General features: G+C 48.7%; 1 protein-coding gene across 1 annotated transcript in view; it reads right to left on the minus strand.

Moving 5' to 3' along the window:
• The window catches only part of LOC119458699 (uncharacterized), a 604,514-nt gene that overhangs the window by 520,719 nt on the left and 66,619 nt on the right, over positions 1-17,176 (minus strand). The window lies entirely within an intron of this gene.

A 17,176-nucleotide genomic window follows, 5' to 3' on the forward strand; every position in this document is an offset into this window, starting at 1 on the left:
GGTTTTCGTTGGAGGTGACTGCGCCGTGACCACTATAGCAGGTCCGAACGTGATGTTTCACGGCAACGGGCAGTCCTGGCCAATTATATCTTTGTCGCACTCTGTTCAGTGTTCGCGTATATCCTAGATGCCCAGAAGTGACCTGGTTGTGGCATGCTTCCAGTACTTTACTACGAAGAGCAGTAGGAACGACGAGCAAATAGCTGATCCGCTCGATGAGAAGTTCATTTTGTATAGAACTTTGTTCCTTAAGCAAAACGATGGTAATCCTCTTGCGAAAGCTTTAGGTGCAGTCTGAGTTCGTCCGTCCACTAAATTAATCAGGCCAAGTAACTCAGGATCGTCACGTGTTGTTGTGCAATGGTAGACGTGTCGAGAAGACCGAGGAATGCTGTTTTTCTCTTCATCGGTCGAAGGAGCTGATTCCATGGGTGACCGAGACAGGCAGTCAGCGGGTATGGCGTTTCCCGACTTGTGCAGGACCGTCATATCAAACTCTTGCAGTCTCAGGCTCCAACGTGCTAATCGCCCGGAATGATCTTTCAGATTGTGAGCCAGCAGAGTGAATGATGGTCGCTGATAACTTGAAGTGGCGACCATACAAATAAGGGCGAATTTTGTAACGCCCATACCACGGCGAGGCATTCTTTCTCTGTTGTAGAGTAATTTGCTTCTGCGCGTGAGAGCGTTCTGCTTGCATAGGCGATCACTCTATGTGTCCTCCTGGCACTGCACAAGAACAGCTCCGAGACCAACATTGCTGGCATCAGTGTGAGAATTCTGGAGCTGTCTCGTCAAAGTGGGCCCGCACAGGGGGCGTTCGTAAACGGTTCCACAAATCGTTAAATGCAGCTTGCTGTTCGTTGCCCCATACAAACTTAACGTCATCTCTCGTGAGGCGAGTTAACGGCGACGCAATGCAAGCAAAGTCTGCAATAAACCGCCGATAATAGGCGCAGAGGCCCAGAAAGCGTCTGACAGCCTTTTTATAAGAAGGAACAGGGAGCTGTGCGACAGCGGCAATTTTTTTAGGATCCGGGCGGACTCCCGCGTGACTTACGACATGGCCAAGGAACTCTAACTCCGCAAAGCAAAAGTGGCATTTCTCCGGCTTTAGGGTGAGGCCGGAGGACCGTATAGACTTCAGAACCGCTTCAAGCCGTTCAAGGTGCTCTTCTAACGTTGCGGAAAACACTATGACGTCGTCGCGATAGACTAAGCAGGTTTTCCACTTGATCCCCGAAATCACGGTATCCATAAGCCGTTGAAAGTAGCAGGTGCAGAGCACAAGCCGAAAGGCAACACCTTAAATTCGTATAGTCCATCTGGCGTGACAAAAGCGGTTTTCTCACGGTCTCTTGGGTCTACTTCAATTTGCCAATACTCGCTCTTTAAGTCCATGGTAGAGAAATAACGAGTGTTTCGAAGCCTATCAAGTGAATCGTTTATGCGGTGAAGCGGATACAAGTCTTTTTTTGTAACCTGATTTAGCTTTCGATAATCCACACAAAAACGCAGGCTGCCGTCCTTCTTCTTGACCAAAACTGCAGGCGATGCCCAGGGGCTCTTGGAAGGCGGAATCACATCGTCTTCAATCATTTGGTTTACCTGCTGTTGAATCGCTTCACGTTCTTTTGGGGCCACACGATAAGGGTTTTGGTGAATCGGTCTCACTTCGTCCTCTGTGATTATACGGTGCTTGGTTAGCAGTGTCCGACCGACTCTTGGCGTTGATGCAAAGCAGTCGTGGAACTCGGCCAGCAGCACAAGAAGTCGTTCTCGCTCGTGCTGCGGTAAAGTAGTCTTTACGTCAAGCACAGGTGCTGGGTCTTGCGCATGCGCTTCTTCTAGTATTGAAAAGCACACACGAACATCAGCGACATCGTCAAAGTAAGCCACAGCCGTGCCCTTTGGTAGGTGCCGCTGCTCGGTGCTAAAATTTGTTAACAACAGGTTCGTGCACCCATCTGTAATATTTACGATGCCTCGTGCAACGGAGATACCGCGAGTAAATAACAAGGGGGTTACTTGGTCTGCAACTCCTTCGCAATCAAACGGTACGTCACATGCCACCGAAAAAAGGATACATGACCGAGGTGGGATGAACACGTCGTTTTCGGTTATACGAAAGGAGTTGCGTTGCGTCGTTAAGCAGGGAAATAAATCAGGACTCTTGTGAAATGTAACCAAGCGATCCGCGATGTTGATTATGGCGCCGTATTCCCGTAAAAAATCCTTGCCTTTGATTAAATCTTTACAGCAAGTTGGAAGAACGACGAAAGTTTCCACGAAGGAAGAACCTCCTATGATGATTTGCGCTGTACAGCTTCCAGCAGATGTGAGCAGTTGGCCACCCGCAGTCCTTACGTGGGGTCCCATCCAGGGCGTTTTTACTTTCTTAAGGCGAACGGCTAGGCTTTCACTTATTATCAATAATCGGCACCAGTGTCGACTAGCGCTCACACTTGCTGTCCGTCAACGGAAAAAATAAGATCTGCGCTCACAATTTCGTCGTTATCAGAGTGTGTCGGTTTCATGGCGTCTTGCGGCGGGATTATTGGGGGTTTTTCATCGTCTTGTTGCCGGCCCGCAACCTTACCCCCAGAGGTCGCCGCCGTTAGTTTCCCCAGCGTGGGCTGGGCGACCTCCTTCCCCGGAGGTCAGCAAAGGCACGTCCATTCAGTGAAGACGAATGAGCAGGGGACGGAGAGCGTGACCGTCGGCCAAAATCGGTCTGGTGGTTAGGCGGAGAGTCATCGTTCAGAGTGCGCGCCACTGGAGGACCTTGAAAAGCAGCGTCGTCGCGGCGTGGCATGTAGTCGTCACTGGTGCGTCGACCGTCAGATCAGGACTGAAGAGGTCGAAATGAGGCGTCGCGGTACCAGCAATGGCGGGAAATATGGCCGATGCCTCCGCAGTGATAACAGAGGGGGGGCGCCTATCAACCGTGCTCCATGCGTCCGTTTTTCGAATTTGCGGGCGCCTCGAAGCCTCGTCTTGTGGCGGTGACCAAAATGCAGCGGATGACGGCAGGCGGTAGGACGGGATCGGCACAACGGGTGGGTGTCTGAGAGGTTCCTGTGGTGGTGATGACCAAGGTGTGGGTCTCAGCGGCTGATGTTGCGACCGCATGGGCATAACAGCTGGTTGACGTCGGACAGCGTCCGCATAACTTAGGGGACGCTGCTCGTAACCAGGATCGCCTGCGGAGAACGCTTGCCTAATTTCCTCACGTACGACTTCAGCGACTGACGCCATGGGTGTGCCCATTGCCGGTATCCCGAGCTGCTGAAGTTCTTCGCGAAGAATCTCCCTAATTAGATCATGAAGGGAGTTCTGATTGCTAACGGTCATTGCGGCGGCGTTGATAGGAGTGCTGGTGGGCAAGCGATCGTACTGCCTGCACCTTAGATGGAGTGCGCGTTCAATACCAGTGGCTTCCTTTATAAAATCCGCCACGGTACTCGATGGATTGCGCACAAGTCCGGCGAACAGATCTTCTTTTATGCCACGCATAAGGTAGCGTAATTTCTTTTCCTCAGGCATGTAAGGGTCAGCTCTACGACACAGGCGGGCCATGTCCTCGGCAAACATCGCTACAGTTTCGTTGGCTTTCTGAAAGCGCAGCTCAATTAGTTGCTCGGCACGATCCCGTCGATCGACACTCGCAAATGTTTCAAATAGCTGATGTTGGAAATAATTCCATGTAGCGAAACTGGCTTCGCGGTTTTCAAACCACGTGCGAGCACTACCGTCAAGGGCGAAATACGCGTGGGAGAGCTTTTGCTGAGCAGTCCACCCATTGCACCTTGGCAACACGTTCGTACTGGTCAAGCCAGTCTTCAACATCTTCATGTGCGCCACCATGAAAGCGATCGGGAATCAGTGGTTGCAGGAGGGTTACCTGGGACGGACTGTGAGTAGAGCTGTCTTGTGGAACTCGTGGAACCTGTGCTAGGCTGGCGGTTGCCATTGGAAGAGGTAGACAGGGCTCGGACGAGCGTTCTTGTAGGGGGTTGAGCTCGGGGGAAAGGCCTAGCAACCGCCGACTGAAGTGAAGCACAGGAGTTGTAATTGCAGATGGGCTGGATGAACGCCTCCCACGAGGAGTCCGGATCAACAGGCAGGGTTGTGTAACCAGCACTTCCACCAGTGTCGCGGTTCAACGCGAACAAGAGACAACAACGGCGGAGCAAGACGGCAGCGGAACAGCCTGATGATGATGATGATGATGATGATCCTTTATCATGGGTCGCACCCACTGAGGGGGATAGGCCAAGAATCGGGTGACAGTAGGTAGCTAAAAAATTATTTTTGACAATGAGATATTCAAAATAAAAGAAGACAAAAACAAAAACAAAGAAATTTTTTTATAACTAGAGTAGTGTGCCAACGAGCAGTCAGACTAACTGAAGGGTGAAAAATGAGGTTATTATCAAGGTAAAAAATACAATGTTACTAACGAATTTGGAGAGCAAATTTCAAGTGAAATGAATAGTGATCTGATAGGTAGAATAAAGTTACAATAATTAACAGGGTAATCGTCTTGTTTCTGTTAAAAATTGAAACACTGCGCAACAAACGTCTCTGTGACAATAGCCGAGGGTGGAGGCCCCAAATGATAATAATATTGGTGTATTTAATCTTAATCCAATTTTGCAGAGTGGAGTTTCGAGTAATATCTGTCTCTGGTTCGAATAACGTCGGCATGATAAAAAGTAGTGGTCTATTGTTTCAATTTCCTTACAATTTTGGCACAGAGGGGACATCGTCAGACCAGCTCTATGTAAATAGAAATTCAATTCCGGGATGCGACAGCGTAATTTGGGGAATGTAACTTCTAACTGCCGAGAAGGACACCACTGATTATTCCAGCCAAAACCTAGATGCTGAAAGTCTGTAAATGGGATAAGCGATAATTTGCTTAAGTCATTTCGTAGGCAAAACGCTCTGAATCTCGATGCAGTGACGTAAGCTGTATCCGGTAAAATATGAAGCACAGGTCTATTTAAAGATGTTCTGGCTAATAACTCTGCCATTTCGTTTATGTATAAACCGCAGTGTCCAGGAACCCAGAGCAAATTAATTTTTTGTAACGTGGTAGGGACTAAATTTTGAAACACATTTAAGACAGTTGTATTCGTTGCCGAGGAAAGCAACACAGCCTGTTCAAAAAGACCACCAGAACAACAGACGTCTTCTTCGTCTTCAAGTCCCCCTGTCCCACTACACGGAGCACGTTAAAGCACATATGTTCATCGTAGTCTAAATGTCTACATAGAGCACGCGTCAATATATATATATATATATATATATATATATTGACTGTACTGGAAAATACCGGCGCCGGCACGGTGAAGTGTGGAAGAGGAAGACGACGAACTAGTACGCGCGCTCGATCAGTTTCCAGCTGAACTGCACTGTCTCAGGCGCCCTGCGGACTTCAATTACAAGAACATCGCGTGGTATTTGGTGGAAGTGCGGGGTACATGTCTTCCTCTTCCACACTTCCCCGTTACGGTGCCGATAAGCTCCAGTACAATCACCGTTTGCGTGGTCGAGCTCAACAAAGCGATGAGACCTTCACGAGCTACATTGAGGACGTCATCGACCTCTGTAAGCGCGTGAATGTGTCCATGACCGAAGCCGATAAGGTAAGGCATATTATGAAAGACGTAGACAACGGTGCTTTTCATATGCTCGTGGCCAAGGCTACGCAAACAGCGCTTTCCGCTCGTCGCACCAGTTTGCTAACCGCGGACCTCTCGGCCTTAGAGCCCGGACGCCTTGGTGCTGATCACTTCGGCTTCTTGCCGCTCACCATGACCGGCATGCCATCATGACCGACCGTCGACGGCTCCTCGTTATTCCCCGTCATCTGCGCTCACACATCTGCCGACCTTTGCACGATGACCGGCAATGCAGCCACGCTTGCATCGTCAAAACATACTCCCGTCTTCGTCTTCGTTTCTACTGGCGAGACATGTACAGATTCGTTCGGCAGTACGTCTGTTATTTCGCTACTTTTCAACCCCGCAAGACCCCTCCTCACAGTTCCGTAGGTCCCCTGGAACTGTTACCCTGCCCTGCCAGACCATTCGACCATATTGACATTGATATTGTTACGCGAAGGACGAGTCAGTAAGACGAGCAACTATTTACAGGTTAGATTTACAATAGCGGTTGCAGCCTTGACCGGTTAGATTCACAGCCCGAGCCCAGTTCGTTTTTCCTCTTCTTTTCTTGAGTGATGGCGCCCGCGCGCCTCGTTCAGACAATCAAATACCACACGCGTGTAGCATAATCCCCCGGCGGCAGAACCGACGTCCCGGAGCGTCTAAATGACATCACTGGGAGAGTGGTTCTGCTTCAGTCGTGTAACGTGCACGATATCACTGGTCTGGGGAGCAGATGGGGCGTCAAGGGCAATCTCGTAGGTGACGGGAGTCACGGCACGAATCACTCGGTATGGGCCTGTGTAACGAGACAGCAGTTTTTCTGACAGGCTGACCTGACGCGACGGAGACCACGGAAGCACCAACGAACCAGGCGGGAAGTGCACGTCTCGGTGTCGCTGGTGGTACAAACGCTTTTGACGTTCAGAAGGCGGTCATGGGAAATTTACCTTGCGTGGGCAGCGCGGGCGACGGCATCAAGTGCATATTCACTGGTGGGTGCCGCATGAAAAGGGAGGGTTGTGTCGATGGGCAGTGCTGGTTCTCGGGCGAACAGAAGGAAAAATGGGGAATAACCGGCTGTGTCGTGGCGCGAGGAATTATACGCAAACGTGACAAACGGTAGAGCGAGGTCCCAGTCAGTGTGGTCGGAAGACACATACTTCGCGAGCATGTCTGTGAGAGTGCTATTAAGACGCTCCGTGAGGCCATTTGTTTGCGGATAGTATGGCGTGGATAGCTTGTGCCTCGTGGCACAGGACTGCAGGTTGTCCGCGATAACTTTTGACAGGAATATCCGGCCACGGTCTGTGAGAAGTTGTCGCGGAGCTCCATGTAATAAAATCACGTGGCGTAGAAGAAAATCGGCAACATCTGTGGCACAGCTTGTAGGAAGCACTCGGGTGATGGCGTAGCGCGTGGCATAATCTGTAGCCACAGCGATCCACCTGTTCTCAGAGGTAGAAAGAGGAAAAGGACCAAATAACTTTAAACCAACCCGAAAGAATGGCTCCGCGGGAATGTCGATTGGTTGAAGGTACCCAGCAGGGAGCGTCGATGGTGTCTTGCGTCGCTGGAATTTCATAGCTAGTGGGGCCCTGGAAAAGGGGCTCCACCCTCAGTAACCAAGCACGATCTTTATTTAAATAAAGTTGTTTCTCTCTCTCACACACACGCAGCTACGTATCTTCGAACGGAGCGAGCAAGCCCTAGCCAAAAGGAGCGTCGGAGGATCCGGTCGTAGGTACGTGACACACCGAAGTGACCAGCAGTGGGGAGGTCGTGAAGTTCGTGGAGATCAGCCGAGCGAAGGTGTTTAGAGATCACAAGGAGGTATGCTGGGCCGTCGGGGTGAACGTTGTGGTGGTAGAGTACGCCATCTTGAAGTATATACTGTACACATGTACAGTATATACATTCATCAGTGAAGTAAAGAATAACCGGAGCCGGCACAGAAGTAGTTCAACAAATAGAAGCACGTAGGAAAAACATAAGAGGACTTTACTGACGTTTCGGCCGGGGTCCGGCCTTCATCAAGAGTGATGAAGGCCGGACCCCGGCCGGAACGTCAGTAAAGTCCTGTTATGTTTTTCTTACGTGCTTCTATTTCTTGATATACATTCATATATATATATGTATACGTACGCCAAGCTCCGGCTTCCACTTCTGGTTCCGGTTCCGGAAGCCGACTTCAGGCTTCCGGAGAACGCTTACGGCGTTTTGCCCGAATGATTCCCCGGGGCTTCACCCACTCATCATCATTCAATTCGTGGATATGCGGTGTTTTTTGAGGCGACGACATAGGTTAGCGCTCATTATGGACACTTGGGCTCCAGTATCAATCAATGCCGTGAGCGGAACATCATCTGCGTCTACTTCAATTAGGTTCGTGTTCGTGAGGAGCGTCAACGGAGGATTTGGACAGGACGAACGTGATGCAGCACTACCTCCAAGAGCGGCATGGCCTAGTTTTCCATGAGCCGGTTTGGCGAGGAAAAGCGGCGAGGTTGGGGTGACGGGGAGCGACGGCGTTAAGGCGACGGCGATCGCCCGGAGGAGCGGCTGTCAGGGGCATCAGAAGTAGGGTACAGATGGCGAGATGAGTAATGACGAGCGTCGGCGTATGGGCGAGGAGCAGGGAATGAGATCCAGTACGGCGGGATCCAGGTGGTGCGGCAGTGGCGGGATACATGACCCACTCGGTGGCAGCGGAAGCAGATTGGTTTGTCGTCTGGGGTGCGCCATTCAGCAGGATTGCGTGGTCTGGGAGCGAAATACTGGTCACTAGAGGTTGTGGACATGGGAATGGGTGCCGAATCAGGTCGGGAGACCGAGCAGGCAGTAGGGATGCCAAGTTTTGCAATTTCCTGCAGTACAACTGCTTGAAAAAGTTGTCGCAGTTTCACCTGAAAGGCGAAGCATCAATTGCGATAGCAAACTGGTAGAGAGCGATACAGAGTAATGATATTAGCTTTATCAGCTGTATAAACTTGGACATGCAGCAGCACCGGCAACACGCAGAACTGTTGTCGACGCCGTCGGCGTTTTGCCCGCGTTCGCTCAAAATGCGTGCGGCGTTGGTGACTGTTGCCGGAGCCTCTGATATAAATAGGCACTTGGTGCCGCAGCTAAACGTCCCCTCCCTTCCCTCCCCCTCCCCCCCCTCCCCCACGGCCTCTCGCGCATCGGAAGAAGGCGCGTTTGCTCTACATATATGGTGATTGTAAAGGAGGAAAGAGACGCCTACTTCTGCAGCCCTTAAAGGAGCACGGCGCAAAACGCGCGTTTGTTCTCCGCCGTGCGTTCACTCCCCGTGAAAGCGCGCGCCCCTCGCGCCCTTTCACTCGCACATACAGCGTTCGGCGCGCGGCGATGATTTAATCTCCATTGACGTCATACGGAACCTCACGGCGACAGCGACGGCGACGCCGACGGCAGAAATCTGCTTTTGAGTGTCCATATAATTGCTATCGCAATAATAACGAAATAGTGGGGGCTGCTTGGTCAAAGGTACCGTCGAGGGGTCGTGGATGAAGGGGGGACCGGACTCGCCGCTTCCATCTCACGGTGAACGATACGCGTGACGTTCTGTTGAAATGGTCGTGTGGCAGTAAGAGCGGAGCAAGAGGACGTGACAAGGGTGTTTGTGAGCCGGGAAAACTGTGGGAGCACGCGGTGGCTTTTGGCTACCTCAAAGCCACGGCATTCTTTGACGATGGCGACGTCAATAGAAACGTCGTTATAGACGAGCAAATTGAAGGCATCGTCTGCGATGCCTTTTAGGATATGGCCCACCTTGCCAACCTCGGTCATGTGCTCGTCGACTTTCCGGCAAAGCGCAAGCACTTCCTGTATGTAGGAGACATACGATTCGGTCGACGACTGCACACTGGTAGCGAGCTCTTTTCACGCAGCCTGTTGGCGGCCTAACGGGTTGCCAAATAGGTCGCGAAGCCTCTTTTTGAAAATGTCCCAGCTGGAGCTCAACCTCATGGGTGCGAAAGCAAACACGCGGTGTCCCGTCCAGATAAAAGATCACACTGGCAAGCATGATGGTAGGGTCCCAGTGGTGACTTCGGCTAACACGCTCATACATGCTGAGCCAGTCGTCGATGTCAACGCCATTTTGGGTGGAGAATGTCCCAGGATCACGGAGACTAGGAACCGTAACGTACGTTGTGGTTGGCGCCGCAGGTGTAGGTGGCGACGGGGTGTTTCCATCGGAAGCCATGGCTGAGAAGACGACGGTGCGGCCGCTTCGGAGCTCCGTGGCGAGGACGGGGAACGGTCCACCTCCACCACAATGTTACGCGAAGGACGAGTTAGTAAGACGAGCAACTATATACAGGCTATATTTAAAACAGCGGTTGCAGCCCTGACCGGTAAGATTCACAGCGCGAGCCCAGCTCGTTCTTCCTCTTCTTTTCTCGAGTGATGGCGCCCGCGTGCCTCGTCCAGACAATCAAATATCACACGCGTGTAGCAATGTTTATGGCCCCCAAGCACTCCTGACGGTAACCGGTGGGTCATTGTTGCCCTAGACCACCTCTCCCGGTACGCCGAAACATCTGCGCGAAAGGCGTCGCTTGCTTCCTTTTCGTCAGCTCATTATGCGACACGGTGCACCGCGTACATTACTAAGTCACCGTGGCCGCGTCTTTCTCTCCAATGCCATCGAGGCCATGCTAGAGGGCAACATCGTTCACCACACGGCTTCCGCCTACCATTCTCGAACTAACGGCATGAAGGGACGTTTCAATAGTACGCTTGGCGACATGCTGGCGATGTATGTGTCCGGTGATCACTCCATTTGGGACCGGGTTCTTCCTTTTGTCACTTACGCCTATAACTCTGTCCCGCAAACTGCCACCAGCTTCTGTCCTTTCTTTCTCCTTCATGGCCGAGAACACTCCTGCCTCATGGGCACCATTATCACCTACCGTATTGACGTTTCTGAAGTGACACCTGCTTCAGAAGCGGCTGCGTATGCTGAAAAATGCCCCTAACCGGCTAGCTCGTTGACCACTCAAGATCAGTGAAGCAAAAAAATCACGCCATGACGCATTCGCTCCTAGTGCCCGCTATTCCACCGGAATGCTTGTTTGTCTTCGGATCCCGGCCACTCCTCCCGGCCGATCCACTAAGTTTCTGTCAAAATACCATGATCTCATCACCCGTGAACTATGTCATTGAGCCGCTCGAGCCGTCTTCTGATCGCCGTTGCCGAGGGCGCGAAATAGTTCATGTAGCACGGCTTAAACCATGGTGCGACCCACCGATGCTGTCTTTTCCCTAGGTTGCCAGGATGGCTTTCTTTTTCTGCGCTGGGAGTGATTGTACTGGAGATTATCGGCGCCGGCACGGTGAAGTGTGGAAGAGGAAGACGACGAACTAGTACTGTGCACACAATCGGCTTCCAGGTAAGCTCCAGCGTTCAAATCGTTAATTGCCTTGTTTTTATACACTGAATATAAGCACCTATTAAAGAATTGAAGAATTACAGACTCATTAGCTTGCTTTCAGTATTCTATGAAATATTCACCAAGATAATTTCCAATAGAATCAGGACAACACTTGACTTCAGTGAACCAAGAGAACAGGCTGGTTTCCGGAAGGGATATTCTACGATGGACCATATCCATGCCATCAATCAGGTAATCGAGAAATCTGCGGAGTACAACCAACCTCACTATATGGCTTTCATAGATTATGAAAAGGCATTCCATTCAGTAGAGATATCAGCAGTCATAGAGGCATTGCGTAATCAAGGAGTAGAGGAGGTATACGTGAATATCTTAGCAAATATCTACAAGGATTCCACAGCTACCTTGGTTCTCCACAAGAAAAGTAGAAAGATACCTATCAAGAAAGGGGTCAGGCAAGGAGACACAATCTCTCCAATGCTATTCACTGCATGCTTAGAAGAAGTATTCAAGCTCTTAGACTGGGAAGGATTAGGAGTGAGGATCGACGGCGAATATCTCAGCAACCTTCGGTTTGCAGATGACATTGTCCTATTGAGCAACAATGGAGAGGAATTACAACAAATGATGGAGGACATTCATCGAGAAAGTGCAAGAATTGGGTTGAAGATGAATATGCAGAAGACAACGATAATATTCAATAGCCTGGCAAGGGAACAAGAATTCAGGATCGCCAGTCAGCCTCTAGAGTCTGTAAAGGAATATGTTTATCTAGGTCAATTACTCACAGGGGGCCCTGATCATGAGAAAGAAATTTACAGAAGAATAAAATTGGGTTGGAGTGCATACGGCAGGCATTGCCAAATCCTGACTGGGAGCTTACCACTGTCGTTGAAAAGAAAAGTGTACAATCATTGCATACTACCGGTGCTAACATATGGGGCAGAAACTTGGAGGTTAACAAAGAAGCTCGAGAACAAGTTAAGGACCGCACAAAGAGCAATGGAACGAAAAATCTTAGGAGTAACGTTAAGAGACAGGAAGAGAGCGGTGTGGATCAGAGAACAAACGGAGGTAGACGATATTCTAGTTGACATTAAGCGGAAGAAATGGAGCTGGGCAGGCCATGTAATGCGTAGGTAGGATAACCGGTGGACCATTAGGGTTACAGAATGGCTACCAAGAGAAGGGAAGTGCAGTCGAGGACGGCAGAAAGTCAGGTGGGATGATGAGGTTAGGAAATTCGCAGGCGCAAGTTGGAATACGCTAGCGCAAGACAGGGGTTATTGGAGATCGCAGGGAGAGGCCTTCGTCCTGCAGTGGACATAAATATAGGCTGATGATGATGATGATTATAAGCACCTAATTCATGCCCAATCCCCCGCTGTGGGTATGCACCATAACCACTCAGGTCAACAACAACAGCTGAGACTGTTACGTCGTCCTGTTCTGCTGGCAGATGCCCTGCGGACTTTACTCACACAAACATCCCGTGGCAACATATATATATATATATATATATATATATATGTTTCTTGGCAACCCAGCACCTCCACCACTTGTGAGACAGCTGTTCAACCTCGGCGGTTTATTATGCAGCCCGTGCGCTGAAGAGAATGACGCTGGCCAATGATGATAAGTATATACAGATGAAGAAGATGAAGGGGTAATATCATGCGCACAATATATATATGTATATATATATATATATATATATATATATATTGTGAAGGCGAAGTGAAGTGCTTGGCCTCGGGCACTCGCAATGCGGGCGCTGGGTGAGTCATGCATGTTCTGCTGACTTCTGCTTCCATCACCGCGGATAGGTTTACAAAACTATCTCTTTTAAATTACTCTGCAACACAGAAATTCCAAATCACAGACTTAAAGCATTTGATTTAGCCTTGGGCCAATCAATGGTGTCCCACACATAAATTCGAAATCTCCCTTGTAATATTACGATGTCTTATTCCTTCCCTAAATTTTTATCTACGCAGTTCTGGTCTGGCGATGTCCCCTCTATCTCATTTCTGCAAAGAACCTGAAACCATTGATCATTTTTTATTAACCTGCCACCGATTCGCAATCCAGACAAAAATAATAATTCGAAATTCCGTTCAGAAAATTAGGCATTGCTATAAACACTGAAAACATGCTATTCTTTGGGACATCTAAACTGGGCTTTAGCCACAGGAACGTATGCAGGGCCGTTTGTGAGTTCCTTAGTGACACAAGGAGAATACCTAGTTAATTTACTGATTTATTCTTTACTAATAAAAAAATTCCAAGTAAACTGATTGAAATTTATTAGCTTCTAGTTCGCTCTTCTTTCAAAAAGAACATGATTCCATATAACATAAAATAAAAAACGGCTCTAACATCAGCTAGTTTCATTGAATAATTCAAACTGTACCCTCACATTACTTTTTCACTAAAGTTTTCTTTAGTGAAAATTTACGTCAATGAACCCTCCCAGAAAAGTAGTCGTGCAGGCCGCCGGTCAGGAAAAAAAACCTGCCATTCGAGCCCGCCACAAACAGCGGAGGCCAATTAGCATATTGAGGTCCATCCATTTATGGGAACCATATGGTTACATTGTATGGACGATTGTAACACAACTTGATATGGGCAAAAGAGAAAATAACAGAGAGAAAGAAGGAGAGAAACAAATGTAGAGAGAGAGAGAGATAGAAAGGAAAAAACAATATAAACTTTCTTCGCGAGGCGGGAATTTAACCCGGGTACTCACTGGGCGAAGGCGAGCGTCATACCCTCTACGCTATACAACCAAGTTTTCAGAGCTCCGCTGTTTCATCAGATTTCACAAGCGTGACATTGCTTTATTTTTTTAGAGTGCCACTCTTAGACGCCCGTTCCTGCGGCGAGCGTCGGCGTAACCGCGCGAACGAGCACAGTGAAAGATGAGAGGAGGAAAGCGGAGCGGAGGTTGGAGCGGACGGCAAGCGGAGGAGGGTATGGCGAAAGCGTGAGAGGAAAAGCGTAGTGCGGCGAAGATGCCTACGAAATGGCACCAAAGTATTGCGTATCTTCTGGGAGGTCGGTCGGCGGTGGCTGCTGTGAATTGCGCCCACGCGTCACCCATGCGATGGCTCTCGAGACCTGCATATAAGCGAGGTAGTTGAGACTTCGTTGTCATAATTGCGTCTTGGTTCCGTGGTCGTCGCTATGGCGCTGTCAAAATGAAAAGTGGCGCTCAAATTTCGCTTTAGAGAGTATCGTAATCGTCGGTAAATTTTGAATGAGGACCTACTTACGCATTATTATCGCCCATGACTACAGTAAACCGAGTTTGCACCCTGGCCATGCTAATTTCCCAGTGCCTCATAAAACTGTTATATATCTTCATCATGAGCGGCCGTTGGAGCGTGGGTTTCTACTACACTTTAAATAAAGTTTACACATTTTTGTGTCGTATCTTGTCCGCCGCATTTCGTTTCTTAAACGCTGCGAGCCCGGTACTTCCTATACACTGTTTCATACATCAAGTGCAACACTGTGGAGGCTAGAGACACTTTTTGCAGTGGCTGCGTTAGCACTCAAAAATAGTTCAGTGTTTTTTAAACAATGTTTGGGAAAATGGTCTTTTTGTAATAACAGTTCTGCATGGAAAAGAGAATTCACCCTTTGAAACAAAGAAAACATGTACTCACACGGCTGCTAACGCGACCTTTTAAAATAATTTGCTTTCCATTGTTTTTTTTTATTTGCAGCCCGTCAGGGCAGGCTCACGTGCATGCTCGCGCGAGCGAACGCCGCTGGCGCGCAAAGAAGCGCGGAGTGATACATTTTGGAGACCGTACTTGCGCAGCTTCCACAGCGTGGCACCTAATGTATGGAACGGAGTATAGTCACTTCCGAGCCCTAGTTCTAGCGAGCTTAGAGTTTTCAAGAAAGGCAGATGACGATTATTATTTGGGGACAAGGTACGACCCAAAGGGTATAAACTTTTTTTTACAGTGTACCGTTAATCTATATCTCCTATTTAGGTGGATTACGACAACTGCTATCATTTGATTAGTGCTATAGAGTTCGCAAATGTTGCCCCACTATTTCCTTATGAATCAGAAATCCTACCTTATCTAGAACACCTCTGTAGCAGAGCACGCGACCGTTTTCCAGCACTGTACAAGCCTCGCCGCTTCCGGGTTCACTAAGTCTAAAAATAATGCCTGATAATTCTTGAAATAGCCCTGATAAGCTAGCTTTGCTCGAGATGGTTCGCGTGTTAAACGTTTAGAGGTTCAATTTCTATGAGACGTGCATGATGTTATAGTGAATCACCGGAGTATCTGGAATCAGTGGAGTGAACGAGTGGAGGAGGAAGCGCAAGTGCGGAGCTATTGTCATTCCGTCGGCGTTGCGTTCGGAGATGCCGCAACGCCGTCGCCGTCACAGTGTTGAGACTTCGTTGTCGTCATGGCGTCTTGGCTCCGTGGTCACCGCTGTGGATCTGTCATAATCTGCATTACCTTAATTTCATCGCCATCACACCGTCATCGTCGCGCCGCTGCCACACTCGCTCATGTCATCCCAAAAACGCGTCAACAGTACTTATTTACACTATCATAAAAAAATTGCTACGACGTCAGGAGCACCCTTCGTAAATATTGCTAATGTGTTCATTTTATTTCTGCGGTCTAAACAAGGCTCAATCCTTTACTTACTTTGACAGTCATCTTCGATGGTTTGTGCTTATGTCTTTTTCTCGTAAATTTGAACGAACAAAAAAGCACAGGATTAAAAGAAGGCACAAGGTTGTCTCGACAGCTGAAGTGTTTATGTAGCACAAGTAATCGATAACAAAGTGAAATCTCTCGATGTACTCAGACGCTAAATAGGTGACGTCACACAAAGCTTATTGTACCTTTCATCTGATGGCCTTGTGCTACCATTTTCTTCCATATACTCCAAGTCATTACATCGAAAGAGATTCGAAAATGTAGGGTGGAATTAGAGCTAGAACGTGCGAACATAAAAGAGAGACAAATGTGAGCGCTGTCCCCTTCTATGTGTTTGTCATTTTAGCCCCCAGTTCACGATAAAGATTACAGAAGATCAAACAGCTCAGCAGCAACTTGTCCTCAAAATACATTTAGAGCCGCAAGCAGATGAGGCATCGGACCCAGCATTAAAGAAGTTAAAGAGGCAAACAATGCAAGTAACGAAAACTGGACAGAATAAGCACTCGTTATTGACATGCTTTATTTTCTTTCCTTGTTACAAAAAACATGCAATGGGGATAATTCTGCTGTAGTAATTCGAAAGGCTGCAGCAACATCACAATAAATAAGTGAAAACTATTTTTCTGTCGACAATACTTGACAGGCTTTCTTTTTCCATTTTTTCATTGATATGAGTTGCTTGCATTAGTGTTTTCTTCTGTCTTTCTCTCGCGCCTACTCCCGCACTTCTAAGCCAGTAGTTTGTCTATCATCTATTCCTCTTTTTGGCGAGTCAATTTTAATGCGAAGCAATGTACAAGAAGCTCTCAGCAAGGCCACGCAAGGTCATTTTCAATTTTTCAGTTCGCCTTGGAAAGTCCAAGTTCATAATATAAATCGCAACATAATGCTACAATATAACTTAACCTAATATTATCTATATTATCTAGAAATTATGTTATAATAGGCGCCCAGTGTGCTGGTGAAACTTCAAATAAAGCTCTATTTCTTGGTGCTATGAGGGGTGTGAAGTGATAAACTAAAACGAAGGCCACATCACCAGCAGCAAAGTCTGAAGTTCCGCCCCCTTCGTGCACTAGAGGCGCACATACCCCGCAACTGGCGCGAAGGGGGCGCGGAAGCGAGCGCTCATTGGTGCAGTGATTGGACAGTTGGCGCCGCTCGGCACTCTCCACCATTGCTTCTGCTCTCGGACTGCGCAAACACGCCGCGACCAAAGGTGAGCGTTGCTTCTACGGCAAGAGTCGGAAGAGCCAGGGATAGATAGCGCTACCCTAATCTAACGGAAGAAGAAAGCAAGAACGTATTCCTCGGAAACACGCAAATCGGAGCCAGTATACAAGTGTTGGCACCACAATAATTCCCCTTAGGCGAG

Source organism: Dermacentor silvarum, chromosome 7 (genome assembly GCF_013339745.2).
Source record: "Dermacentor silvarum isolate Dsil-2018 chromosome 7, BIME_Dsil_1.4, whole genome shotgun sequence".
NCBI classification, from domain to species: Eukaryota; Metazoa; Arthropoda; class Arachnida; order Ixodida; family Ixodidae; genus Dermacentor; species Dermacentor silvarum.